Genomic DNA, 27,413 nt, shown 5'->3' with positions numbered 1-27,413 from the left:
ACAAACAAACAAACAAACAAACAACAACAACAACAAAAAACCAAAACAGAATCACGGAGAATTAATGAGGACTCCTGATACTGAATTCAGGATAAATGTCTATGTCTACTAAGGCCTGCTCAGAATGCACACTTATCTCATTTGGGTTTTCTCCCCTCTCTGATAAATTATTTTACTAACAAGGACTTTTGTTTTGTGTAGTTCCAAATCAGTACTAGATCCACACCCATGTATTAGAGCAACTCTGGGTGAACACTGAAAAAAATGTGAGTGTGAACCCACATGGCAAGATGTTTTAATCAGGCGGAGTTTATGGTAGTCAGTTTTAATCAACCAGACTTTTAAGACCTTTTCTGAAAACTAAAGGTTCCAAGTGTGACAGTTTACAGTTGGGAATTGAAAGCTGGTGAGAGCCGAGCATTTCTAGGGAAGCTCTACGTTCACTTCTATTAGAAAAAATATCAAATTAGAAAAAAAAACTATTAAATTTCTAAAATTATTTTATTTTTTCCATGTTACTTTTTATGAACCAGGTAGATATTTTCTTGTTATTGTTGTTGCTTTCATCTTAAGTTACATAACATAATTCCTTGAGACAGTGCAGCAATTCATATCTGAGTCTCCTTCTTCCACATTAAGTTTGTAGGTAGTTGGTTTGTGTTACTGTGAGAATATCATGGTTGTAGTAGCTTAGGAAGAGGTGCATCCATGTGTGTGTGTGTGTGTGTGTGTGTGTGTGTGTGTGTGTGTGGTGTGGTGTGACAACTGTCCACCTCCCACCAGTTGAGACTTCACTGAGGTAGGGTGGATGCAGGGTAGGCAGATTTTGGCAGACTTTCCTCTAAAGAAAACACAGCAGGATTCTAGGAGTGCCTGCCTTTCACAAGGCCCTGATTGTGTGAAAAGGGCCAGAAAAGAAACAAATGCAGTTTAATTGCGTCGGATGCTTGGTGACTAGTTTGCAAAGCCTTTATTTGTTTTTAGAAGTGCTGCAGTGGCACTAAATTTTGTGTGTGTTCGGGGAGATGCAGACGAAAGTTACAGTAGGACTTAGAAGCTGGTGCAATTACCAGGGCCCCTGTCAAACTAATAAACTAATAGAAGGCTTAAATAAAACCAGGAAAGGCCAAGGATTTGGGGAACTCAAAAAGTGAGAGTAGAAGTTGAGTCTTTAGACATTTTCTCTACAGCTGTATTTGAAAGTGGAAGGAGCCCGTAGAAGATGGGTTACAGATTTCAACCTCCAAAGATTATGTTTGCCTCTGTTGAACAGGGTCCTTGGGTTTTGGCATCAACAGATTTCCTTGTGTGTTTTATTTCAGCCGGTGGTGGTCTCTAGGACATGCCCTTCATATCAAGAGACAAGGCTCAAGTTCTCAAACATGTGAGCATCACATTGCTAAGAAATCAGTCGCTTTAGAATTATATTTGTGGGACTGGGAAGGCAGGTCCCTGAGTAAGAGACCTTGTTACATAAGCATGAGGGCAGTTAAATGTTCAACCACTGGGTAAAAGGCAAAGCATGGCCCTGTGTGCTGGGAATCCCAGCACTATGGAACTGTGGCCTTGCTGGCCACCAGCCCAGCTCCAGGACCAGTGAGACACCATGCCTCAAAGGAACTACAAGGCACTCAGCATCTTTTGCCTCCAGACACATGTACATTGAAGACTGTATGAATTTGGTCTTCTTTGCCAATGACTTGTGTTGTTTGTGTGAACTTCCTTGAATAGGAATGTTCTGTTCCGGTTGATTTATTTATTTTTTCATCCTCTCTCAGATACAATACCATGCCTGTTATTGTGTCAGGTGGTAAGAAATCCCATACTCAGGAGGTTGTGTGTCTGTGGGTTCACTGGGGAAGCTTGTGATAGAGACAACACATAGCTGAGCTTTACAGATCTTCTTGGTTAGCACCACCATGTTGGCTACAAGGCTTATGTGTGTCCAGACAATACCTCCATATAGCTCTCACCGAAGCTAACCTGTTGATGGAGAACTCCATCTCAAAGAATCAATGGCTCTTAACACCCATCACGAAAGATAGCACCAAGAAATACATTAGAATCAACCATTAAAAAAAAATACTGGCCGAGAACTGAAATGGGCAGCTTTGGAACCATCAATGGGGAAATACCCAAATTCAGTTGGATGGAAAGGAGGTTTGTTGTTGGCTTGGCTGCTGCGCTACTGTGGCTTGGGAATGTCCATTGAGAATGGGGCTGTCAAAGAGGTTGTAAGCTGCTCTCAGCATGTGAAGGACGGGTTCACACTACCCATATGTACTTAGCTGGAAATCTTGGTTTGACATCTTTGTTTCCCTTGGCAGCAGCCAGAACTGCATTTGTGAACTTCATGACGTGCAACTCATCAGTGACAATTAGTACAGCCTTTGGGGCTATGATTGGAGATAGCTGATCCCACCAATGCTGTCTGGACAGGGACTAGTCCCACAGAATTTTGTTTGGGTGCCACAATTCTGGTATGATAAAATGCATAGATGGCTCCTCTGACCATATTAGGATTGGCCTTTTATGAGAGCTCTGTAGTACAACAGTAGCATTGTAGGAAGCTTCTCTACTCTGTCCATGGGTGCACCCACTGAGATGTTTCTGACCGTGAGCGTCACTTGGGAGTCTGGGTCTTCTTGTTCTCAATGGAATCTACGTTCCTTCTACCTTCCACTGTGTCTGGTAACACTGTGTGCTCCGGGACAATGGATATGGGCTAGTTATTTCAACACACTTCTTCTGTGTGATACTTTGCAAGTCATTAAATGTCCAGGAGTAGCAGTGAGGAGCAGAGTTCAGAACTGTGATGACTTTGATTGGGCTTGGGGGCACATGTAAGGATACAGTAAATATACTACTGTGAGCTGCAGCTCACAGCAGTAAGCCTCATAAGGAATTAGGGGGGATGCTTCTGTTCTCTGTTGTGGTTAGTACCAAGCTTCTGTAATGCACATAGCATGTAGAAGCATCTTTCCTTGAGAATTTGAAGATAACTGGGGCTGGTGAGATGGCTTGGTAGGTAAAGGTGCTTGCAACCAAATCTGATCACTTGGGCGAGGGGTCCCCAGAGCCCAGAAGCCCAAATGATCTCCTCAAGCTGCCTGCTGATTTTCACATGTGTACTCTGCACACATGCTCCTCCCAGCTTGTCCACATACACATGGATATATAGACACATGCAAAAGAAATAGAATGCCACAATTCAAAAAGTGGGACAAGGAACTACTTCCCCGGTTTCCCCGAGGATTCTCTCTCCTGCAGACACCTTTACTTAGCATTCTTGTGACTTTGTTTTGTTTTGTTTTTGATTCAGCAGTTATGTATTAGAAGTCTCTAGTGAATGGAATTCTGTGTGATTATTTGGATGATGCCTATTGTTGAGAAATATTTGTTTTAGAAATGATGAAACAACTACTTTGACCATTTCAAAATACAAAGAGTGCTTACTCTTGAAATTATACAACTCCTGGCCAGGTTAAAAACCAGAAGTAAAAGATTCATTGAAGGAATGAGAAAATAAATAAATGTGGTTCTGGAGCAACAGCTCAGTCAGTAAAATGCTGTCTGTGTTGGCATGAGGACCTGAGGGTAATCCCCATCACCCATGCAGAAAGACAGGCATGGCGGCACATCTGTAACCCCAGCGCTGGCAAGGCAGAGATGGGCAGATCCCTGTGGCTTGATGGCCAACCAGTCTAGCCTAACCAGGGAGCCTCAGATCCTAGTGAGTGACCCTGTGCCCAAAGCAAATGAAATCAATAGCTCCTAAGGGGTAACACCTGAGACTGACCTCTGGTTTTCATGTGTACATGTGCATACACACACACACACACACACACACACACACACACACCCATATACATGTTTTTTATAACTTCTTGTGTGCTCATGTGTTTACCTATACACACACACACACACACACACACACACACATATATATATATATATATATATATATGGGCCTATTTTGAGGCAGGAAGGAGCAGTAGAGAAGAGAATAGCAAGTGGTCAGAAGTGGGAAGTGGATGGGGTTTGATTAGGCATGGGGAGGGAGATGAATCCAGAAGAAGAAGGAGGAGGAGGAGGAGGAGGAGGAAGTATGCCTGAAAACATACTTATCACACTATTATCTAGCTGTCTTTTAAAAAGTCCTGTAATACATGTAAGTCTGTGTATGTACATACATACATAGTTTAAATGAAATATTTCTATCTGGGCTGACAGTCCTACCCCGAGAGCCATAGAATATCTAACAAAACAAAACAAGCAAAAAATCCCAATGTCAGATGCAAAAAAAAAAAAAAAAAACAAAAAAAAAAAAACCCTCTCTTTTGAATTGTTATTTGTCTAAGAGATATCTGAACAGGTCAGCCACTGATATTGTCCTTGGTTGCCTCCCAGATGTGCAAGGTTAGGTCACTATTGCTTCTCATACAACAAACTTCTAACAGAGCACCCAGAGCATCTGATGTTGGTATGACTTGAAATCTTCCTCCCTGAGCACACAATTAAAAGAAGGCTATGGCTCTCAAAGTCTTTGAAAGCCTTAGGAATAAAAACTCATGGGCATGGTTAGGAAAATATTATTGAAGTCCTTTTGCTCAGCGACCATTCTGGACAAGAAACATGAGGGCCCTATGATCCTGCCTGGTCAAGCTTTGGTTTTGCCACTACAAGAAGTAAATGACTGAGTTAATAAACAGTATGGGATAATTGGGATAATTTATAAGTGTGAAATGTAGAACCAGAAAAAAAAGGCTCTGAGAAAGGGCCTGGAGAGATGGCACCATCTGCTCCTCCAGAGGCCCTGAGTTCAATCCCCAGCAACTACATGGTCGCTCACAACCATCTATAATAAGATCTGGTGCCCTCTGCTGGCCTGCAGGCACACATGCAGGCAGAACACTGTAATAAATAAATAAATAAATAAATAAATAAATAAATAAATCTTTAAAAATTGTTTTTTTCCTTTTTTTATTAATTTATTCTTGTTACATCTCAATGGTTATCCCATCCCTTGTATCCTCCCATTCTTCCTTCCCTCCCATTTTCCCCTTATTCCCCTCCCCTATGACTGTTCCTGAGGGGGACTTCCTCCCCTGTATATGTTCATAGGGTATCAAGTCTCTTCTTGGTAACCTGCTGTCCTTCCTCTGAGTGCCACCAGGTCTCCCCCTCCAGGGGTTATGGTCAAAGGTGAGGCACCAGAGTATGTGAGAAAGTCATATCCCACTCTCCACTCTACTGTGGAGAATGTTCTGACCATTGGCTAGATCTGAAATTCCCACCCTGCCTGGTGAATGAGTGGGCAGCTAAGTAGAAGATAACCAATTCCAAATACTATTGTCATCGCTCGCTACAGAATTATAATGATGCTCTTGTGTGGATTCCCTAATTCTATGGCCTATGAAGCAAATCAAATGTTCTTCTTTTCAAGTAAGGTAGCCAAGGCAGGCTAAGACAGCTGGCCCATTTAGCGAATCCATAGCATACTCTACGGAATCTAGGTTTTATGCCAAAGTTGTAAGTGAAAGTATCTAGGATGAAATACATACACACAAAATAAGTTTTGCCCTCTGATTTGCTTTCAGTACCATAGATCATTAGAGCAAAAGGAATTAAAGATCTAATTTTCTTTTCCTCGGCGATTGGGAACCTTGGCAGAATTTTAGGTTCATCACGTATCTTGAGTTATTTCTCAAGTACTTTGGCTTCAATAAAATCCAAAATGCATTTTTCTCTGAGCACTTTCTCTCTGAATTGTTGAAACTCTTGTGTAGTCTAAAGGAATGTAGTCCACATGTCTCTGATTCATTTACATTTAACTCATCAAAATATTTTTCTAAGAGCCATATGATGTAAAAGAAGCATTTTGAGATTTTATTTTTTGAAAGGCCACTTCCTCCTTTCTCCAAGGTGAAAGAAGGCCCCCGACAAAATATTTGGGTTTGGTCCCAAACCCCTAACTATAGAAATTAAGATAGGTTCTCAAATATGCTGTTTGCTGTTGTATTCTGCTCTCCATGTCTGCTCCCTCAGTGTTCACTAGGATGGAAATGGAACTCCAGTGACATGACCACAGGATGAGGCAGAAGCCTTAGAGCTTCCAGATTGACACGTTTGTAATGCTAGTCTCATATCAAATGCCTCACTGAGGCCTCCCTACAGGCTCAGCAGAAAGCAAAGAGCTGAGTCCAACCCTGTGCTTCAGTGGAAATCACCATCAAGGTGGTCAATCTCAGACACTCTGACTTGTTTCAGGAGCATGGCCCATTGATGTCAAATAATAACTAATTTTCCATGTTTTTCAATGCAAACTGAAATAACTTAATGGAATCGATCTGTGCCATATGTTAGTCCATATGGGCTCCAGGTTCGCCGCTGCCAATGGTAGTTGCTGTGCTTAACAATCTAGAGTTCTCTAGGCTCATCTTCAAAGCCTCTAACTCCAGCCAACATGATCTCTGGGTATGTACCGTGACCATGACCTCGAGCATTGAATGTGGAACTTGGCCACAGTGGCTACAGTGTCCACTGTCTTCAGTTCTGCTGTTATGTGGGAAACGTCCTCTGAGCACAAGGTAGAAGGAGTCCTTCTCATCCTATGATCACGTCCTTCTAGACTCTGGTTTCCTATCTGAAGAATTGTTGACATTCTAGAACATTTTTGTGTTGTCTTGCATTGAGTTTTTACACTCCTTTATTTAGGACATCTTAGCTCTCCCATTAAAACCGACAGACAAACGAACAACAGGACATGAACTCAGGAGAAAGGTGTGTTAGAGCGCTCCAGGGGCAAGGAGACTTGGGAGCGGATGTGATCACAATGCATTTATACATCCTTGAGATTTTCAAGGAATAAATAAGGATATTACTTAAAGATCAAGGAGTCAGCCTCTTTGCTCTTAGTCATCACTAGGTAGCTCTTCCATGTTCACCGGATAATGTCTTCAAGTGTCCCAGGCACAAGAGTAAAAGTGTCCCCAGCCAAGAACCACTGTTGAAACCTCCCAGATCCTCTGTGGACATTAGTGAGATGGGCTGGCACGGATCCGTGGGCTGGTGCACAGGTGAAGCTTCTTGGAGGCAGGGAAAATACTGTGTTTACCTTAGTATTCCACACAGAACATGCCTCAGAGACTCTTTTTAAAAAATATCAGTTTAGTCTTTTAGTGTTTGTTGCATAAGGTCCTGGAGAGAAAAACAAAACATAGATACTTTTTCTCTTATGCTTCCAAGTATAACTACGTAGTCGCTGCATTGTGCTATAAATACTGACTATATCCCCCAGCTCTGCAAATCCCTCTTCCATAATCCTACTCTGCAGGACTTTCTTGAGTTATTCTATAACTACCATGACTTGGCTTTACTTTCACTAACCTCTGTTACAGTCAAGGAAAAAGCATAAAACATTTTCCCTTTGGAAAGTGAAAGTCTACGTAATTGGGAAGGATACAACCCTATGGAATGAGAGGCTAATGATATCTATGATGCTATAGACCTTAGAAGTTCAACAGATTAAAATGTAGATTGACACACACCTATCTATCTATCATCTATCTCTCTGTCTGTCTGTCTGTCTGTCATCTATCTATCTTCATGTACTTACTAAATTTGGGCTTGAAAACACTTGAGAGCTGGTCAAGTACATAATACATTATTATAAGCTTGAGCCATTGAGCCACGCACACACAACCAGTAACACCCAAATACATCATTTAGAACTCTTTTGGTAAATCTGTCCTCTAATAAAATAGATTGATGTTGATTCCTTCCAGAGCCTACAGCATCTTACAGTGCCAATGTAAAGGGGCTGTGAGACAGTGAGGACATATCACACGCTTCAGGAACAAGCAAAGCACTCCCAGTTATCACAGCTGGAGCAAGGTGGTCAACAAAGTATATAATATGGTATTAGATTATATGCCACAGCATGAACTAAAGATTCCTAATTCCATATTAATACAAATAAATTGTGGAATAAATAAATAAATGATGAGCAAATAGACAAGTCTTTCTTGTTGATTGATTCTAAATACATTCTGCAGATGCTCAGCCATCATGAAAGGGGAGCATAGCCCTCCATCTTTTCATGGGAGTTGAAGACAAGAATTTTGGTATTCTTTCTTCTAAAGAGAATAAAGAGACCTGTATAATGAAGAATCCCAGAAATCTCTCCAACTACTAAATGATCACAGTTAAACCCTACCTATAGTGTGGACCCTTATGGCACATGATACGTGTGTGTGTGTGTGTGTGTGTGTGTGTGTGTGTGTGTGTGTATAAAGTATATAGTCCTCAAAGCATCTATGTCATCAAAATTGGAAAGTCTGAGAGAGTGTCAAAGCCAAGAAGAATCTAAAGAGACACAAAGATCCACTTTCATATGGGATCTGCTTTTGTTACCTGTTTTATAATCCTGGGAAAGAATAGAGCATTGAAGTAATCAGAATAAAACTTAATCTTTTCATTCATAATAACGACCAAATATTTTCCAATGAGACATGACAAATGTTTCTTATTAAAATAAATGGTAGATTCAATTTGGAGAAATCAGTGTAGAGTGTAAATAGTTTTTAGCACTCTTTTGATATTCTCCCCGCCCCCCCCGCCCCCCGCAAATCTAAGCCTACTCTAAAGCTAGTATTTGAGAACGAGAGATAGAGACAGACACAGAGAGTGTGACTAGACAGTGGGACAAAAAGGCACCTGGGGATGGGCATGAACAAAAAAGAAAAAAGTTTCAAGAATAGAGCAGTGATCACTGGGCTGGTGTTGCTTTATGTTAATAAATGGCGAGTGGTGCCACCTCACCCGTCCCCACACCTGCTTCTCCTGAAAAGAGTCTCTTTACTTCATCCTCAGTCTTGTTACACATCACATATCGGTCCAGCATCTGTTCAGAGTGCTGCTCCAGCATCACAAGGCAGGAGCCTTGCTGCACGCTCAGCATCCTGGTTGCTCCGAATTCTCATAGTTCGAAGCAATCCCTCAGCCTTGGCTTTCAGTGTGGTTTCACATCTTTTCCTGGCTTCTTAGGCACAATTTTTATCTTTCTTAACTAAACTATAATATTCGTAACCACAAAGAGAGCTTATAAAAATATTTTTATATCTCCCATGGTGCCTGCCATGCTTCTGGGCATACGGTGAATGATCAAGAAATACTTTTTGGCTTTAATTGAATTAGCATCCAGGGAAAACAATTTAGAAAATAGTATATAATTCATATCAAATGTTTGAGACTTTCTTAAAGAAATTTTTTGGGAGGGAAAAGTGCTTCAGCAGTTAACCCTTTCTACCTAGACATTCTCCTGCACGTCAAAGCACAAGTTATTTTTCCAAATCTCTATGAAGATAGTAAAGTTACGATGCACTGATTACCCATAGCCCAAGCAATTAAAGTGAGCAAGCAGAGGACGCAATGCTGAGAAATAATCATATTGGGATAAAAAAAAAAACCTACGTTGCTCTGACTCTAAGTCTATGCCTTTTGCTGTTGTGTCCTTTCCCATGTTCAAGCTGGATGGGCACAAACCACTGCGTGCTAGCTCTGACTCCTGTGTCTGAGCATTGGTACCCAGAGTACTCGCCGTGACAGCAGTTGAAGAGCCTGTCAGTTACCCCTGGTGGCTTTTATTTTCTTCATCTCTTGTTGTTTTTTTTTCCAAAAGGGTTTTTATGTTTTTATGTAGAGCACACCAATTCCAAGCCTGTTCTTATGCTCACGGCTTTCAGGGCTATTTTCCCACTATATTCTTCTACGTTTTGTCAAGGGTCACAGCAGCTTACTGGCTGTTCAGTTGAACTTGGATATGTCCACATCCCCTGTAAAGAAGACCATTGTGTAGAGGATATTTCTGAATATGCATATGCAGGCATGCACGTGTGTGTGTGTTACATATGCACAGATGTGCATGTATAGACCAGAAGTGAAAGTCTAGAGTCTTCCTCCACCACATTCCACCTTTCTTTTTGAGAGTCTCCTAATAACTCCTACTGTTTAGTCCTTGCGGCTCTTTTTAATTATTTTAAATGTTAACTTATGCGCACGCATCTTTTCCTGCATCCATGTGTGTGTGCACTGTATTGTGTGCCTTGTTGTGGCAGAGGTCAAAAGAGGGGGTCAGATGCCCTGGATGCGGAGTTACAGGAAGTTGTGGGCTGCTCTGTGGGTGCTGGGAACTGAATCTGGATTCTTTGAAAGAGCGAGCACCCGTGCTTTTAACTGCTGAGCCATTTCTTCAATTCCACTGCAATTTTTCATATTGCCAATTTTGTAAGTGGATGGTCTGAGTGAGGTATTCATTTCTTTATGTTTCCATTGCTTGAAGAGGCACCAATTTGAAGTTCCCAAGGGGCTCTTCAAGATAACTGATTCATCAACACCCAGTCAAAAAGACACATTTCAAATCAACAACAGCCACAGCTTTTATACATCATCTTCTCATGGATCTATGCCACCAATGATTACCAGGTCTAAAAAGATGGAGACAGGGCAGTTCATTTTAGAAGTCTGTGACTATTTGGGAATCTTTAATGTTTTAAATGGTGTCCAAAAGATCTTGTCAACCTAAGTAAGGGCTTAGTGTTTTCACACAAGGAAGATTATTTCATTGACATGTTTTTTCAAGGAAGAACACAAAGATTCAGTGATAGAATAAATTCAACCACGATCTAAGTATAACCATTTGGTATTCCATTTAGCCCCAGATAAAATTCAAATTTGCAACACGTCATTTAGCAGAACATTAATCCCGTAAGACTGGAAAGGAGAGCTGGTGTGAACAAAACTTTGCAGGGTGGATCAAGTTAAAAACACACATGCAGCCACATCCGTGCACACACCAGGGCAGCCACATCCGTGCACACACCACGGCATGCACACAGGAAGGAAAGAAGAGGAGAGGTTACAGGAGCCCGAAGCCCTCTACAGTAAGTTTATCTGCTGTACAACCACTGGTCAGTCTGCTTAGAATGGAGAAGGGCAGTCAGTCTGCTTAGAATGGAGAAGGGCACGCGTTGCAATGAATAATTACTTATGAAATAATTATTCCATGCCTTCAACACCACTTCTTTTAGAATCATACTGGGGATGGGGGAAGTGGGTGGGTGGGAGCAGAAAATATGTAAATTGAACTGATTAAGGGATTAAGTTTCACTTAAAAAAAAACCAAAAAACAAAAAACAAAACCTGGAATAAAAACAGCCTGCAAACCCCTCTAAGCCAAGCCCTGCCCCTGAATTACAACATCAGCGCATGTCGGTAGTGATAATTTTACTTCATTAGGTTCCAGATATAAATAGCCTTTTTTTCCATGCACCCCTTTGACTAAGTGCAGACTGAAAACACAGAGTTTATTGATCCATTCAGCTGTTTGTTGTTGGGTCTTTGGTCTTGCTTCATTGTTACACTGGAAACTTCCAAACACCTGTATGAAGAAGCCAGGGACCACTTAGCTCTGCCGAGGCAAATTTAAGGCTGATGCTTCCACTTCCAAAAAAATGTTTAAAGAATGAAACTCTTCAGGTATGCTACACTGCAAAATATAAAACAGACGTGTGTGTGCACTGCATATACACAATGCAGAGAGATTAATAAGAAAACTTGATTAAATAGCAGAGTTTGGAGGCTTTTGTACCAGATCACTTTATATAGTGACATTATATAAAGTACATTATTTTTCCTGGATGTTTAAGAGTTCATGTTCAAATGCTTTTTTTCTCTTTAAATCAGAAGTTTTCATATTATAGATTTTCCAGATAATGTAGAAACCAGATTTCTCAAATTAACTATATTTTGTCTTTCCCCAATTTAAAGAATAAAATTTATTATGGGAATACCACTAATTTCAATCTTAATGTTTTATAATAAAAATCAACAATTGAATTCAGAAGACAATAAAAATATTTGTATAGCTTAATGCCAGAGTTGGCAAATATTTTCTATAAAAGAGGTGAAAAAATATTATATTGGTACGTCTATGGCCATTAAAATGAAACCCTTTAAAATATGTAAAATCTATTCTTAGCTTGCAAAGCTTGTGCAAACAGGTGGTGCACTCATGTTGGCTTCTGAGCCAGCTTGCCTACCTTGGCTTAACATATAGAAAGACACTGTACAGTATCACTGTTAATAATTTATTTTTTAGCTGAAATTTAAACACTGAGTTTGGACACTGAATATGTTGGAGGTTTAATCTTTTAGCTCAGAAATTTCAGATTCAGATTTTTTAAAAATATGGTTTTGCAAAGCCTTCCCTTCATGGCAGTGGGCATCTTTCCGTGTAATAAATCACTTGGCGTCATTTGGTACACAACTGACCATCTGCAATTGGCAGCAATCTAGGAGTAAATGAGCCAATGAAACAGTAGATCAACACCGAGGGGTAAAAAGTCTGTGCAGTAGGGCAGAAGTAAAGAGGCATTTCTCTGAGTCTGGAAGAAGCCATGTTTGACTCAAATCATTTGCTTCTATGGGCTTTTTGTTCACAAGCATCCATCTCAATGACCACTTCAAGAAATCAATATAAGACACCAGGGTGATTCTGGGCATTGCTTGATTGATCCTCAACCTATTCAATATTGGTTTTGGAATGCTCAAGTGGTCATTGCCCTCTCTATCTCATGTCAAATGAATTGAAAAGAAACCAGCCCTAACTAGCTTCATGTGGTACTTTGTTTGTCCATAATCACGAGATAGTTACATTGGGAAGAAAAATCTTAAGTGAGTTCTGTACCAGAACACTCTAAACTCTAGGAAGCCCCAAAGACTACTGTTTTTATTCTGAGTTACTAATGTTCAAGAGAGTATGCAGGGTGTGTTGAGACCAGAAGATAACTTGAGAAGGAAAGCAGTCGAATATATTAATGTCAGTGCGTGGAGGGAGATCGAGGTCAACAACAGAACCTGGGGGGTTTGCAGCTAGAGTTTCCTATTCCAAAACAGCCATGGTATGCTGGCAGAACTTCTCAAAATGTATGGTTTTTAAAGCATTGGTTTTAGATTAGGTGTCTTATAGATATATATGCCTGATTATATAGCTTACATGGTAATCTGTGCATGTACACACACACATAAAACACACACACATTGATGTGATCATTATGAACAAAGTATCAAAGCCACTATTCAATTATGAAATCAATGGCCAATGTGTCTTGGCTAATAACAGCTCAGACATCAAGTTCATTTGGAAATACTTGATCTATATATTCTCAGTCAACAAAATATATTGTTGAAACAAATTTATTAATATCCCCAAGCTGTTCTAGGCTCTGTTAAAAGTTTTCTAGTGTCTGAATCAAGTGCTGGACATTGAAATAGAAATTAAGAAATTTAAATTAATTGAAACTTGACTCTTGCTGCATCAGATGCTATTGATATGTTAAGCTTAAGTGGTCTGCCTCTACTTTTACTTAGTGTCTGTCAGTCCTGACAAGGCAGTTGAGGATTACAGCTTCCAGTCCTTGGATGCATTTCAGAATCTTCCATTGTCATGCTAGCTTCTGCCCACCCAAAACCTGATTAGGTAACCAAGGACAGACCAAAGAAATGACCCCACTAGTCCCAACTTAGGGAATCAGTGAGTTAGCTGAGGTTGGTTAGGGGAGTAGGGGTGGCTCACAGGCAGCTGCATTAAGGAAAAAGACCACCCAAGAGTGGGTAGTAACCCACAGACACTGCATCTCCAGAGTCTAATAACATGTGCAGGGAATTAAACAGGTCAACGGGTCACCATGCCTCTTCTCCCTAGCATCATTTACTGCTCGTATAACCTTGGTGAGGGATGTTGCAAATACTGTAAATTTCATCTATGGAGTGCATCTATGGGGTTATTGCCGCTCCCAGGTCTGTCTCCAGGATGGAAAGTTTCCCTTTGGAAGACTTTACAATGCACCATGGAAGGCTCCTTGACAAATATGTGGTAAGTAGCAATGAGGAAAACTGCAATGCTGGGCATCTTCCCTGTGTCAGATTTTTTGGCATCATTGTTTTACAGATGAGAAAAAAATGAGATGCTAAGTTGTGTCAGTCCAAGGTCAGGTAATTAAGGGGAGATGGAGTCATGCCAGAGCCTTTGTCGGTGAGAACTCTTCTGCTTATAGGGGAAGCACGTCACTCAGAAAGGTGTTTGCAGATACTAGAAACCCTTGGAAAAGGGACTTAACTATCTTTCCAGTAAATTCTGACACCCACGCTTTCTTTTTGTAAGACTGTGTTTATTCATTTGTTTATTTTCAAGCACATATGTCCAAGAGTGCACATACACTTGCGGAGGTCAGAGGTAAACACTGATACCTTTATCTGTAACTTTATACCTTATAGATCGAGACAGTCTTTCATTGAACCTAGAACTCACCAATTTAGCTAGGTAGGCTGGTCAGAAAGTCTCTGGGGTCTACCATTCTCTGCCTCCTCCCAGGGCTGGAACTATACAGAAGAGTGCTGGGGCTCTGAACTCAGAACTTCATGGTTGGGCAGCAAGCATTTCTCCTAAGCCCAACCCTCATATTTTCCCTGTGCTCTCCAGCTGATTATGCAGCATAGAGCCACTTAGCCACATCACTGCAAGGTTCCTTGCTAATGGCAAAGACAGCGAAGGCTCAGTATTTACTTAATTTAAACAAACTCTCCCTCAAAAGCACTTGATGAGTACTGAAGCACGGTGGAAAGAAGCCCTCAAGCTGGCTCTGTTTTCGAGAAGTGATTCCATAGACTCAGCTGAGGCCGCCACTCATAATCCCAAGAAGAATCAACTAAAGTCCTGTAGCAGTTTGGGTCAATAATCTCATCAGTTTAAGATTATGGTGACTCCTTATCATCTTGAACTTGACAAGCAGCGTGCATTTTAATGTGCTGTTATTAGAAGTTGAGGAAGAGAAGGGCTGGGGGCTGTGGTTAAGTGGCTCCATGGTTAGGAACACTTGTGGTGTTTCCAGAGGACCTGGTTCAGTTCCCAGCACCAACATTCCTGGTGGTTCACAATTATGTGAAACTCCAGTTTTGGGGGGATCCAATGCCCTCTTCTGACTTCCATGGACACCAGGCACTCACTTGGTGCGGCCAAAGACTCATGCACGTGGAAATTTTTAAAGATTAAAAAGAGCTTTACAGTGATACACAAACAAGAGCTCTTATAGATTTCTTTCAATATGTTTGCCCACAGAACCTGCTGCCTTTCTTGGAATTGAGAACTGCAGAACGAACAACAAATTTCACTCCTTCAGCATCAAGTTGGAGGTGCCCATGTTTCCATGGAGACAGGTAAGCCATTTCCTTTCCCACATCACCAGACCAGACCTTTCAACCAAGTCTGATTTCCGCCCCCTTCACCTAGGAGTTTGGTGAGATTGGGAGGTTTGATCCTGGGCTCTGGCATGGCTCCAGGCGGAACAATAAAAAAAGGCATAAATCTTGGGGAAAAGAGGTTAACACCGGTGGGAGGTGTGAAGGTGGAGAGTTGAAATATGGCTACCATCGCACATCTGGAGCAAGCCAAAGCTCACTTAAAGAGAAAGAGTGCATCTTAATGAAAATGTGCGCGCAACCTCCGGTATTCACTGTACGGACGCCGACATGTGTAATGCTGCTAAGGGAGCTTAGCCCAGTGGCATTCCAGGACTTGTGCAGATAATTCCTTACTCTCAGCCATATTAGTTCAAGATGTTATGTCCTCCACTTCTCCATTTTGCTGTTCCTTTTTTCTTTAGTAACCATTATTTAAGAGTACACGAAGTCCAAAGTGTCACGGCAGATCACAGAGTGGATGAGGGAGCCAACGGAAATCCAAAATCGCTTTGGAAGTGACCCCTGCTGTGAAACAGAGAGCAGGCGGTCCACAAAGAACCACAGTCAGAGATGGATATTCGCAAATACCAGGAAGCATTCTGTGCAGTGTCCTGAAAATGAGTATGAGCCTAGGTTTCAGTTTTAAATTCAATATAAATTAAGTAGTACAGGAGGGACCTGATAGTTAGCCTATGTAAATCCATCCAAAAAAAGTGACAAACATGCAAAGAAAACCAAACAACAACAACAGCAAACCACTATCCAGCGTAGAAACTCCTGAATTGAGATTGAAGAAAGGCCAAATGTTTGTTGCTAGGGTTACCTGGCTTTGGGGTTGTTCATGCTGATAGAACACACTAGGTCACATGATATCCACTGTCAAGAAGTGGTATGCTCTGTTTGGTCTCTATTATTCACCCTAGGATTCCAGCCCAGGGGACAGGAAAGTGTCACCCACATTTAATATGTTTTTTTTAATCTCCATTAATCTAATCTACATACTTCTTCACAGACATTCCATGTGTTTCTTTCTATGGTGACTCTAAGTTCCAGTCAAGCGACAATCAAAGTGACCTATGACACAAGGTGTCAGGGATTGAGACAGGACTTGTGTACATGGGTTTATTTGTGAAGCTGAGCCTAGGATACCTGAGTAGGGGACACAGATGAGTTAATAGGATGGCAAGAAAGCCACAAAGCTTAAGCTTGGTATCTTGAGAGAACAGTCTGAGATACTGTGCAGAAAGGAACTGGGCCTGAGCTACAGGAGAGGATACAACCCTCATCTCTTCCTTGTTGGGAGATACCATGTTGGGTATTCAAGCTCTCGTTTCTTTCTTAGAAAAGATGGCTGCAAATGTTTCTCAGATAACGCACAGTGCAGAGAAGAGGAATCTGAGAGAGGCAACCGGGTTATCTGATGCAGCTCCCAGGACATCTGCTAACAACTGGTTCCTTGAGCTGGGAACACAGTAGGAGCCCGAAGGTACTTAAGATGGAGCATAAGATGCAGTTTGGTACTTACTCCCATTCCCATGAGCACAATGAAGGTTTTCCGAGGGCAAGGACCAAGTTTAACTCACTGCAATCATCACCTTTGTCCAGGACTCTGATTATAGGGAGATTCTGGAATACATTTTCTCTGTTGATTGAACTGGCATGTTGAGAAGTCAAAAACAACTGGGTTTGTGCCTTAATAACTTATCTTTAAAAATCTCATACAACAATACTGTATTTACATCACTTCCACACTGTCCCTCTTTTTCCAACTCCTTGTATGTTCCCCTCTTAAATTTTCTTTAGTATTTTTACACACACACACACACACACACACACACAGAGAGAGAGAGAGAGAGAGAGAGAGAGAGAGAGAGAGAGAAAGAGAGAGAGAGAGAGAAGAGAGACAGAGTTACAGAGAGAGAGACAGAGACAGAGACAGAGAGAGACAGAAAGAGAGAGAGAGAGAGAGAAGAGAGACAGAGTTACAGAGAGACAGAGAGAGAGAGACAGAGAGAGAGAGAGACAGAGAGAGAGAGAGACAGAGAGAGAGAGAGAGAGAGAGAGAGAGAGAGAGAGAGAGAGAGAGAGAGAATTTGCCAAGTGCATTCAGGGTTGCTTTCATGTATGTTTGTTTAGGGTGCAATACTTGGGATTGGAAAACCTATTAAGGAGCTTGTTCCTGGAGAAGAATGATTCTCCCACTGTTGGCAGCTATCAACTACCTGTAGCTGCCATTTAAGGGTGGGGCTGTTTGAGATTTCCTCCATCCTTGCTGGGATGCCAACTGATACTGTCATTGTGCAAGTCTTGCTTATGTCACCACATTGTTAAGATTCCATGGGTGTAGCTCCCTGTCATAAAGAGAGGACACTACATCACAGCACATATCCTGCTCTTTGGGCTCTTATAGGCTCTTCTCACCCTCTCCCAAGATGCTCCCTGACGCTAAGGATAGGAATTGTGTCATAGATGTGTCAAATGGACAAGGGTATCCCACAGTCAGCTGTTCTCTGCTTTTTCTCACTGTCTTGATATACACACATATGCTCTTTGGGCTTCTTTAGCCACATTTATTAATTTATTTAGTCATCTCATTTAATCTATGACACAGTTATAGCTTGGGTGTAAATCTAAAGTCAACTATGTATTCCAGGTAAAAACCATAGAGCTACCTTTTTCTCTTCATGTGATGGAACAAAACAAAGCCCCATTTCTAGAAAACCCCATGGGCCCAAGGATGCCTCAGTCATACATATTTCTGCCACCAAATACATTTTAATAGATTTTTAAAATGCGTAGGAGTCACTGATAAGCTGGCTAACGGAGTGTCTTTCTTCTCTCTTCCTACTCTAGAGAAACTGAATAAAAAAGAGGGAAGAAAAGTGATTTTAACCTTTTAGTCTCCTCCCAGGAGTCTGAATTTTCCCAGGTCTTATGTTCTTGTGGGGATCTCTTGACTCACTAGTGGAATTTTAATAGCCTTTTGTTTCCAGATACCAAAGTGAACAGAAGCCTGGGCACGTCCTCCGGCGTGCAATTCTGTATGGCACTGGGGACTTGGGCTAAGCTGGGTTGGTCACTGAAAAGGGCAGAGGAAAGTGCTGAGTGATGGCTGCACCTAACTTGTAGACCCCAAGAGAGAAATACTTATATGTGCAATCTCTGGAGTGTCAAGGACAAAGGTACATCATTCCTCTATGCCCCACTCCAGAGTGCAGTGGTTCTCAACCTTCCCCTCGCCTTGACCCTTTCCTCACGCTGTTGTGACCATAACCATAAAATGACTTTCATTGCTACATCCTAACTATAATTTTACCACTATTCTGAACCGCAATGCTAATGTCCGATGTGCAGGATATTTGAGTTGCAATCCCTGGGAAAAGGTTATTTGACACCCCCTCAAAAGGGAGAGGCAACCCACAGGCTGAGAAGAGCTGCTCTGATGCAGCATCTTGGAAGGTATTAGGAGCCTTCATGAACCTGCTGGTCCATGCCAAGGGTGCTCAGATTTAAGAACCATCAAGCTGTGATTTTTCCTTCTCAAAGATTCCCAGTGCACAGATAAGGAAAAACTAACTGATCAGTTGCTTGCTTTGTGCTTGCCTGTGCTTCTCTGTTTAAGAACTACAATAGCGTGAAGAGGAAATGACTTTCTTACTCTCATCATAATGCAGAAGGTATTGACCTTCAGAGAAAGAATCCATCTCAGGGTTCCACAGGTATAAGCTATACATTAGAAGTCATACCAAGAGGATCTCATGTGCAAAGCCCTGCTTATTTTCCAGACTGCCACAGCGCTTCTTTATGAACAGTTGGCAACATCATCCCACCCGAACTTTATGAGGGCCATCCAAGAGTCCCACCGCAGCAGTTAAGCTCTGATTCCTTTACCTCAAAAGGAGGAGATGTTTGGGAATCTTGATTCCTAGTTCCAGACTTCTGGTAAGTAAGCTTTACTCATTCCAATGTAATCAACATCCATAAATACGCACATCTCAATTTTATCACCAGTATGGGGGGGGGGATTAACATGAGTCACTGGTAAGTTTAATATGCAAGCACTAGGATTAGAGTCATTCATTAGAAAAATAAAATCATTCTTTAGACTAATATTGATTCAGAAGACAACAGCCATTAAAAAAAAATATTACGTTCAGGTAAGATATCTTAACTTGAAACATTAAGTTAATGGCCCTGCGTCCATACCTCTCCCTGTGACCATTGCATTTTAAAGTTTGTTCCCTTTAAAAGCAAATGTGATAAGTGGTTTTGTGATTTCAGTTTAGAGGCAGGCAACTAAAGAAATCACATTTTAATATATTCCAGATTAGAGCGCATGCTATATTTGTAATAAGGATTTGTTTCCAACATTAGTTGGCAGATCACTCACAGGAACAATTATCCAAACAGCTATTAGGATATGGTTCCACTCATTTCCAGGCATTGCTAAGTTGCCAGAACTAAGCCTGGTCGCTGGTTAGCTCTTGGCTTGACTTTTGGAGAAAGCCGCAAGAATTTGTCAGTCATCTTGGCTGTAAAGGAAGTCTCCTTGTCTTGAAGCTTGTCTCCTTCCTACTTGAAAATAGACGCAAATGTTTTCTTTTGTTTCCTTTTCATAGCTTTACATGATCTAGCACGGGAGGAGGAAAGGAAAGGGGGGGGGGCGCTGAGGAGGAAAGAAGAGAGAGAGAGTGCTGAGCAAGAGAGTAACAGGAGACGCTAAGATAGTGAATTTAGGAAAAGCTTAAAAAAACACAGTGCTCTGCAAAACCACAGGCCTGAGGGGCATCACTCCTTAGCTAGGTGTTCCTCATATCATGGACATGTTTCATAGGTATATATGGACAGAGTGCTTAGTTTGATTTGTAGAATGGATGCCAAAGAGAGATGGTGTTTATGGAAATGGAGACTCGGGTTTTTTTTTTTTTTCCTGTTGCTCATTCATTATGCTTCTGCATAGCTTGGCACTTGGGGATCGTGCTAAGTAGGCTGGCCCAACACTCTAACACATGAACAGTGACTCCCTTAGATGAGGTGAAGAAAAGCTCCCTTTGTGTTCAGGTCTATGGCTGGTGGGGAGACTATTTAGAAAGCCCGCGTGCTTCGTGGGGGTGGAGCGGTCCCTCCCACAGCTGCATGGTGATGGAGGTTCATGACGAGTCTCAGATTCCACTCAGTGACCACCAAAACCAGTGTCTCTGCTATCGCTGGAAAAGGTTACCATTCTTCAGATTTGGGGATGGAAAAGTTCTGGAAGGGCAAATAATACTTTTATATCTTTGCGTTTGAAATTACTGGGGTCCACCTAACTTAGGGCCACCCCAGTATACTTTTAATAGTTTGACTCAAAAAAGACAAATTATTCAAATAAAGTATCTTTAAATGGAATAAAATGTTTTGTTCTCATAGATTTCTTCTTAGAGTATTTCTTGATAAATACAAATAGGATAATGATATTTTATTTTATTTTATTTTATTTTGCAGGTTAAGGATCTCTAATAGGCATATAGCTAATGTTTTGACCTTTACTGATGCTTGCAAACGAAACAAAATAAAACCTCATTAACCCATGTAGAAGAGTTAATTATCAATTGTAGAATTTTTTTATAGTCTCACCTGGGTGTTTCTACTAATATTTTACCTACTCTGATGTTGGAATTCAGAATGTTAATAAGGAGAAATCTAAAGATCATCCTTACGAGTATCCTTTATAAAACAGTCAAGATCAGGTTAAAACAATTACAGGGTGTGGCATGCTATGCAGTGCAAGATGGCAGATGCAGAAGGCAAAGGTACTCTCCCAAAGAATTGGAAGCCATTACAAGAAGATGTAGCTGAAATATAACATACTGAAAGAGTTTCTTATTAAAGCAGAATCCACAGTGGCTCACTTGGACACTGCTCAGTGGCCATTGTTACTAAAGAATTTTGATAAGCTAAATGTAAGGACAGCACACTGTATTTCCATTTCTTGTGGTTCAAATCCTCTCAAGAGGGTGGCTGGGGACTATGTATCTCAGGGAAGCTTTCATTAATCCCAACAAGTCCTCTGGCCACCTCTTCACATGAGGTGGTAGCCTGGAACCAATGAATGCATCGAGTAGAGATGATAGGCCACAGTGTCTCACTGGATCCCAAAGTGACTGGTTGTTTAATTCTGTGCACTGAATGAACCACTTGTTTGGTGAAATCAGAATAGAGCACAGGCAAAGAGTATGTGAGAACTGTCCAGCTTCAATGCTAGTGAAGGGTCTACTCGGCTTCCTAGGGCCCTAGCAACTCTGGCAGGTGCGCAGTTTCAGCGACCCCCACTTATTGCCACAATGAAAGGGCAGCTTCGAGTGAGGACTGTCTACGAGAGGAGAATGATAGACTATGATCCTGAAAGAAGATTAGGAATCTTTGGGGTGAGCTGTGAATCTGGCACCTACATTGGGGCGCAACATGTGTACACGTTGGGCTTGTTACCTGAAGTTGGTGGTCAGATGCAGGAACTTCAGAGGGTGTGTCCTGGCGTCATGAATGAAAAGGACCACATGATGACAATGCACAATGTGCTTGATGCTTAATGGCTGTATGATAACCATAAGGATGAGAGTTACTTGAGGCATGTTGTTTACCCTTTAGCAAAGCTGTTGATGTCTCATAAACATCTGACTATGAAAGATAGAGCAGTGAATGCCCGGCCATGGGGCCAAGATCATGCATCCTGGTGTTCCCCAGTACAAGGGTGGCATTGAGGCCAATCAGGAGATTGTGGTCACCACCACCAAAGGCGACGCTCTCTCCATGGCTATTGCATTGATGACTACAGCAGTGATTTCTACCTGTACCATGGTATAGTAGCCAAGGTAAAGAGGGGTGATTATGGAGAGAGACACTTATCCTTGTAAGTGGGGTTTAGGTTCAAAGCGAGTCATAAGAAGATGATGATCAAGCAAGGCCTTCTGGACAAGTATGGGAAAACCCACAGCATGACAACACTCCAGCTACCTTGGAACAGGATTACATTGACTAGAGTGATTCTGGCAAGAAAGCACTGGTTGCTGAAGCAGTACAAGGTCCTGAGTTAGCTGTGGAAGCAGTACAAGCCAGGAAAAAGGAGCAGGAGAGTGAGAGGGAGAGCGATGAGATTCCCCAGCAGTTCCTCAGCCGAAGAAAAAAAAGAAGAGGTAAGAATCCCAGAGCCGCACTAAAAAGTGGGGACAAGGCTAGAGATGGGGACAATGACACCACCAAAGAGAAAAAGAAGAAGAAGGAGAAAAGAAAAGTTGTGGAAGAGATGTCTGAATAGTAAAAGTCACTTTTTGAAGCATTATGTCCAGATAGGAGGAGAAATGAAAGCCTTATTGAGAAAACTTTTTGTTGAGGGAGAATACAGGTCCCCAACCGAGGAGAGAGTTCTGGGACACTTCAGCTGCCACTTGTGACCTCAGTGGTTAGCTAGTGTGGCCATCTCATCCCTTCCTGTCCTGTTTTAAGGATATGACAGATGAAAGCAGATTTTTACCACCAAATCCCTCTGCTTGCTGGAATGAGGAAGCTGCACATTTAGATGAGGCACGGCCTAGTAGCTGTCTGCAGCTGTTAACTAACAGCCATTTTAAACATTACTTGTTTTTTTAACATTAGTAAAAAAATTAAATCTGCTAAATGAAATGGTATAGAACCTCCTGTGAGTAAAAGAAGAGTACAATTGAACCATGTTCACTGGGGAAATCTTAATGCCAGCGTCCTATGAGGACTGCTCTACTCTGGTATCAGGTATGGATCCTATTGGCTGGGTGTCATCATGGTGTATAGACTAGTACTCCATGCATTGTTGTGTACAACAGGGATTTATCCAACTCTATCTGGCTACTTGTGTTTGTGATGGAAGCCAGAGTGTTCTTATATCCTCCTATTTTAATGTTCATTTTCTTTTGAAGAATGGAATTGTTCATTGTTGGGAGAATGTAATTTGTGGCTTTTAAAGGGAATAACAATCAGGATGTAATCTGAATAAATTATAATAAATTAAAATACAAAGGTATTCCTGTTAGGTTTACTGATTGATATTAATCTTGGACTGGCAGAGCAAAAATGAAAATATTTTTATTAAACCTGGGGATCATTAAAAAGGACAATTACAGTTGTACATGTGTGTATGTGTGTGTGTGTGTTAGATGGTGTACATATGTTCATGTGTATATGTGCATATGAAACTCAGAGGTAGAAAGAAGGTACCTTCCATTTTCTCTCTCTCTCTCTCTCTCTCTCTCTCTCTCTCTCTCTCATATCCCTTGGGATAGTGTCTCTTTTAACATCTCACTTACAGATTTGCCAGCCCTAACCATGTCTGACTTTCTATGTGGTTGCTTGGGATCAGAACTCAGTTCCTCATGCTTGCTTGGCTGTCACTTTATCCACTCAGCTCTCTTCCCAGCCCCAGGATGATAAAGGTGTATGTCTTTCCCCAACATTCCCTGAAGTCCTGTCAAGTAACAAATCCCTAAGTTTTTACAAATGCAAGATCTCTCTTGATGCCCGTGATAATACTCTTTGGGAGATATGATCACCACTTCCATATAGAGATATGGAAACAGGATATGATCGTACTTCAGTAGCTTGTCCAAGTACATAAGAATGAGTCAGCTTGTAGCATCAGTGGTCTAAATATCTGCTTCAGTGCCAAGTGGCTTATCATCTTTAAAAGTTGTATACAGATTTTTACAATGAAGAAAGAAACAATCATTCCATCGTGTCAAAGCAATTTATTTGAATATAATAGGAATGCGTGTGATGCAATGCATTTTATAAGTCTCTAAAATCCAAAGGGCGCCATCTATGTTCTGTTAGGAATGTCTGATTTTCCCTCTTGGCCAGCAGTGGGTCACAAGAGAAGAATTCCAGTGGGAGAGGAAGATGTGTGTTGCAGGTGACTGAAAGTCATGTTACGCTTGCATGCGCTATCAAACTTTTTTGTTAAATTAAATAAGAAGAGTTCTTCAATGTCCTGAGAGAATTGCAAAAAAAAAATTGTTCCAATATCTTTTGATGTTTGTTTAAAGTGATAGGTAATGACCTAGATTTTCCTTGTTTCCTGAGAAATGAGAAGAAAGCTATCAGGGATTCAGGAGCGTACAAATGAGTGCTTCTCTGTTTCTTCTGCATTTTCTTGGGCTCTTTTCCTTCTGTGTGTTTTGTTTGTTTGTTTTTGTATAATTCCAGTGTGTTACCTTTTATTATTTTATTGTTATCTCATAGAAAACTGTCTGTTTTCTAATAAGAAACAGAAAGGCCATGGCTCCAGATGAGCAGGGAGGTGGCAAGGATGTGGGAGGAGCAGAAGGAGGGGGAACTGTAATCAGGATATATGGTGTGAAGGGGAAAAAACTATTTCAATAAAAGGAAAAAGAATTTAAATAGAATAAAAAAGAATGCATGGAGATACTCACTTTAAGAAAAGAAAATGTTTTACATGGCTGTTAGCTTGGTGTTTTTGTGGAACTCCTAACACTGAAAGTAGGTGTGCCTCTGACTTGTTTACCTGCAATTGGGCCTCTTTTCCTCCTATTGGGTTGCCTGACCCAACCTTGATATGAGGGCTTTTGCCTTGTCTTACTGTATTCTGTTTTGTTGCATTTGGTTGTTGTGTCTTGGAGGCCTGCTTTTTTTTTTTCTGAAGAGAAACATAAGGGGGGTCACCAGGAGAGGATGGAGGAAGGGGAAGTTGTGGTTGGGATGTATTTATGAGAGAAGAATCTATTTTCAATAAAAATGAAAATAAATGAATTAAGAAGTTCTCAGCAGAAAGCATATAGAAAATTCTGTCTCTTTCCTTCTTCTTCCTTGATTTCAATAAAAATAAAAACAAATAAATTAAGTTCTCAGCTGAAAGCATATAGAAAATTCTGTCTCTTTCCTTCTCCTTTCTTGATTTCCACACCATTATGTTTTTTATATTCTTTAATAAATACAACATCTATGTAATATAGTGCTTATAATAACACACATTAAATGAACTGTATCATAAAATTAGTGAACCTAGAACAATGGATAAGGATAGTCAAATGAGAGAGGCAATAGGCTCAATCTTTCAGACCTCAGAAAAAAAGTAAGGCTAGAGATATGGCTCAGAGATTAAGAGCACCGCCTCCTGAGTTCAATTCCCAGCAACCACATGGTGGCTCACAACCATTTACAATGAAATCTGGCGCCCTCTTCTGGCCTGCAAGTGTTACATGCAGCCAGAACACTATACATAATAAATTAATTAATTAATAAACTAATTAATTAATTAATCTTTTTTAAAAAATCAAAATAAAGTAAAGATATAAAGAAAGAGAGGAGGCGGGCTGTGATGGCACACACCTTTAATCCCAGCACTCAGGAGGCAAAGACAGGAGAATCTCCATGAATTTGAGCCCAGCCTGGTCTACATAGTGAGACTAGAACAGCCAGGGCTACACAGAGGAAACCCTATCTCGAAAAAAAAAAACAAACCACTAAAATAAACAAATGAAACAAAAGAAACAGTAACAACAAAAAATGGGGGAGGAAAAAAAAAACACCCAGGAATTGTCTTTGTAATTGTATCTTATGGAAGATCTTACTCCTAGAGGTCTCCTCTTGCCAATCGCCATTTTACTGAGGCACAGTAAGAAATGCGAAGATTTCCAAGCGGCAAGCACAGACTTTTCAAAAGGAAGTACGTTGAAAGTTACTCATAACAGTACATGACATTTCCATGGAATCCATTTTCTTTTCTCCCAGAAATCCCAGCCTCGGCCTGGCAGTCAATGAATTTCCCTTGTCAACTGCAGGATAGGAGTTTGGGGTTCTGTTTGCCACAGTCTCCATTTTTCACGGACTTCTCAAATGCATCATAGTCGTGGAGGCCCACGTGGCTCTCAAGGTCAAGGATACAACCAACTATAAAGGGAACGCACCGTCCTGTTTTATATAAATTATAATTAAGATCTGCAGTTGCCTGGGGTAGAGTGATATCCCGCCTGTAGCTGCTTTTTTTTTTTTTTAAATAATTCTTGCTGAAATGAAACTTGGAAATGAGAGGGAAAAGATTGATATTGCTGGTCATTGGGGTTTGCATTTTGCATTCCTCAAATAATGGGATGTAATATGGTTATGTGGAAAACAGATTGATTTTTCACTATTTTCCCACAGAGATAATAGGGAACAGACTGGAGGAAATTCCAAGGTTTCATTGGGGGAACTATTTGCAACACAACTGAAGAGGAAAACAAACGAAAACCATCCTTTTGTGCAATTTTTCCCTTCGATATTTTGAAATAGGAAATTTGCCGAGCAATTTGTTTTATTCCAGTGAGTGTCAGGAATTTGGGACTGTGCTTGGCTTTGTAAAGAGGGTTCAGAATACTCACTGGTTAAATCACAGATGATCTCAGTTACATTCATGATAATAGAGATAGAATTTCCATAATGATTTTTGTATAGAGAGTTATAATACATGATCTAGAATATGTTCCTCTCCTTTCTCAACCCCTATCTTGTCTGCCACTTTTGGTACTAGTGGAGGGGAAAAAATGCTATCAGTATGTTACTATGATTATAATAAGGCCAGAGATCTTGGAACATATTGCCAGTGTCACACAGTTGGCAGTGGCAGTCCTGGAAACTCTCCTATTTCTATGTAGGCAGACTTTTATTAATGTGGAACAAAGGAATTTCCCCATTAATTTAATTTCCTATGTCTTCATACGATGCCAGTCAATTCGTGTTGCTCCAGTTTATGATTAATCAGGCTGAATGTAATGACTTGGTCCCAAAAATATTATCTTCGGCTTTTCATTTGCGAAGTTTCATTCATTTTATACACCCAGACAATGGACTTGAATGGGACACCAGTTCTGATCAATTCCTTCTGTGACCAGAATATGGCTAGCCCATAAGAAGCAGCTTGCAATTTGGAGAAAGAAACTAGTAGAATTTATCCTAAATTTAATGTATCTATAGAAACAATACTGTCAGAAAAACAACCTTGTTAAAGAGTCTGGTGGGTTTTTTTTTTTAGTTTTTAAACTCATTTTTTTAAATAAGTGTCTTGCTATATCTTTCACTTCTTGCACAGCCAGACAATTGCTTCTCATTGC

At 40.9% G+C, this 27,413-nt stretch overlaps 1 pseudogene across 1 annotated transcript; it reads left to right on the top strand.

The window, feature by feature from the left end:
• Nucleotides 1-21,601: 21,601 nt before the first annotated feature.
• On the top strand, nucleotides 21,602-22,594 carry LOC311579155 (H/ACA ribonucleoprotein complex subunit DKC1-like; annotated as a pseudogene). Its single transcript has one exon. The product of its transcript is annotated as an H/ACA ribonucleoprotein complex subunit DKC1-like (transcript).
• Nucleotides 22,595-27,413: the final 4,819 nt, after the last annotated feature.

This window comes from Acomys minous (genome assembly GCF_964271855.1).
Source record: "Acomys minous genome assembly, chromosome: 12".
NCBI lineage: Eukaryota > Metazoa > Chordata > Mammalia > Rodentia > Muridae > Acomys > Acomys minous.
This window is presented reverse-complemented; position numbering and strand designations above follow the sequence as displayed.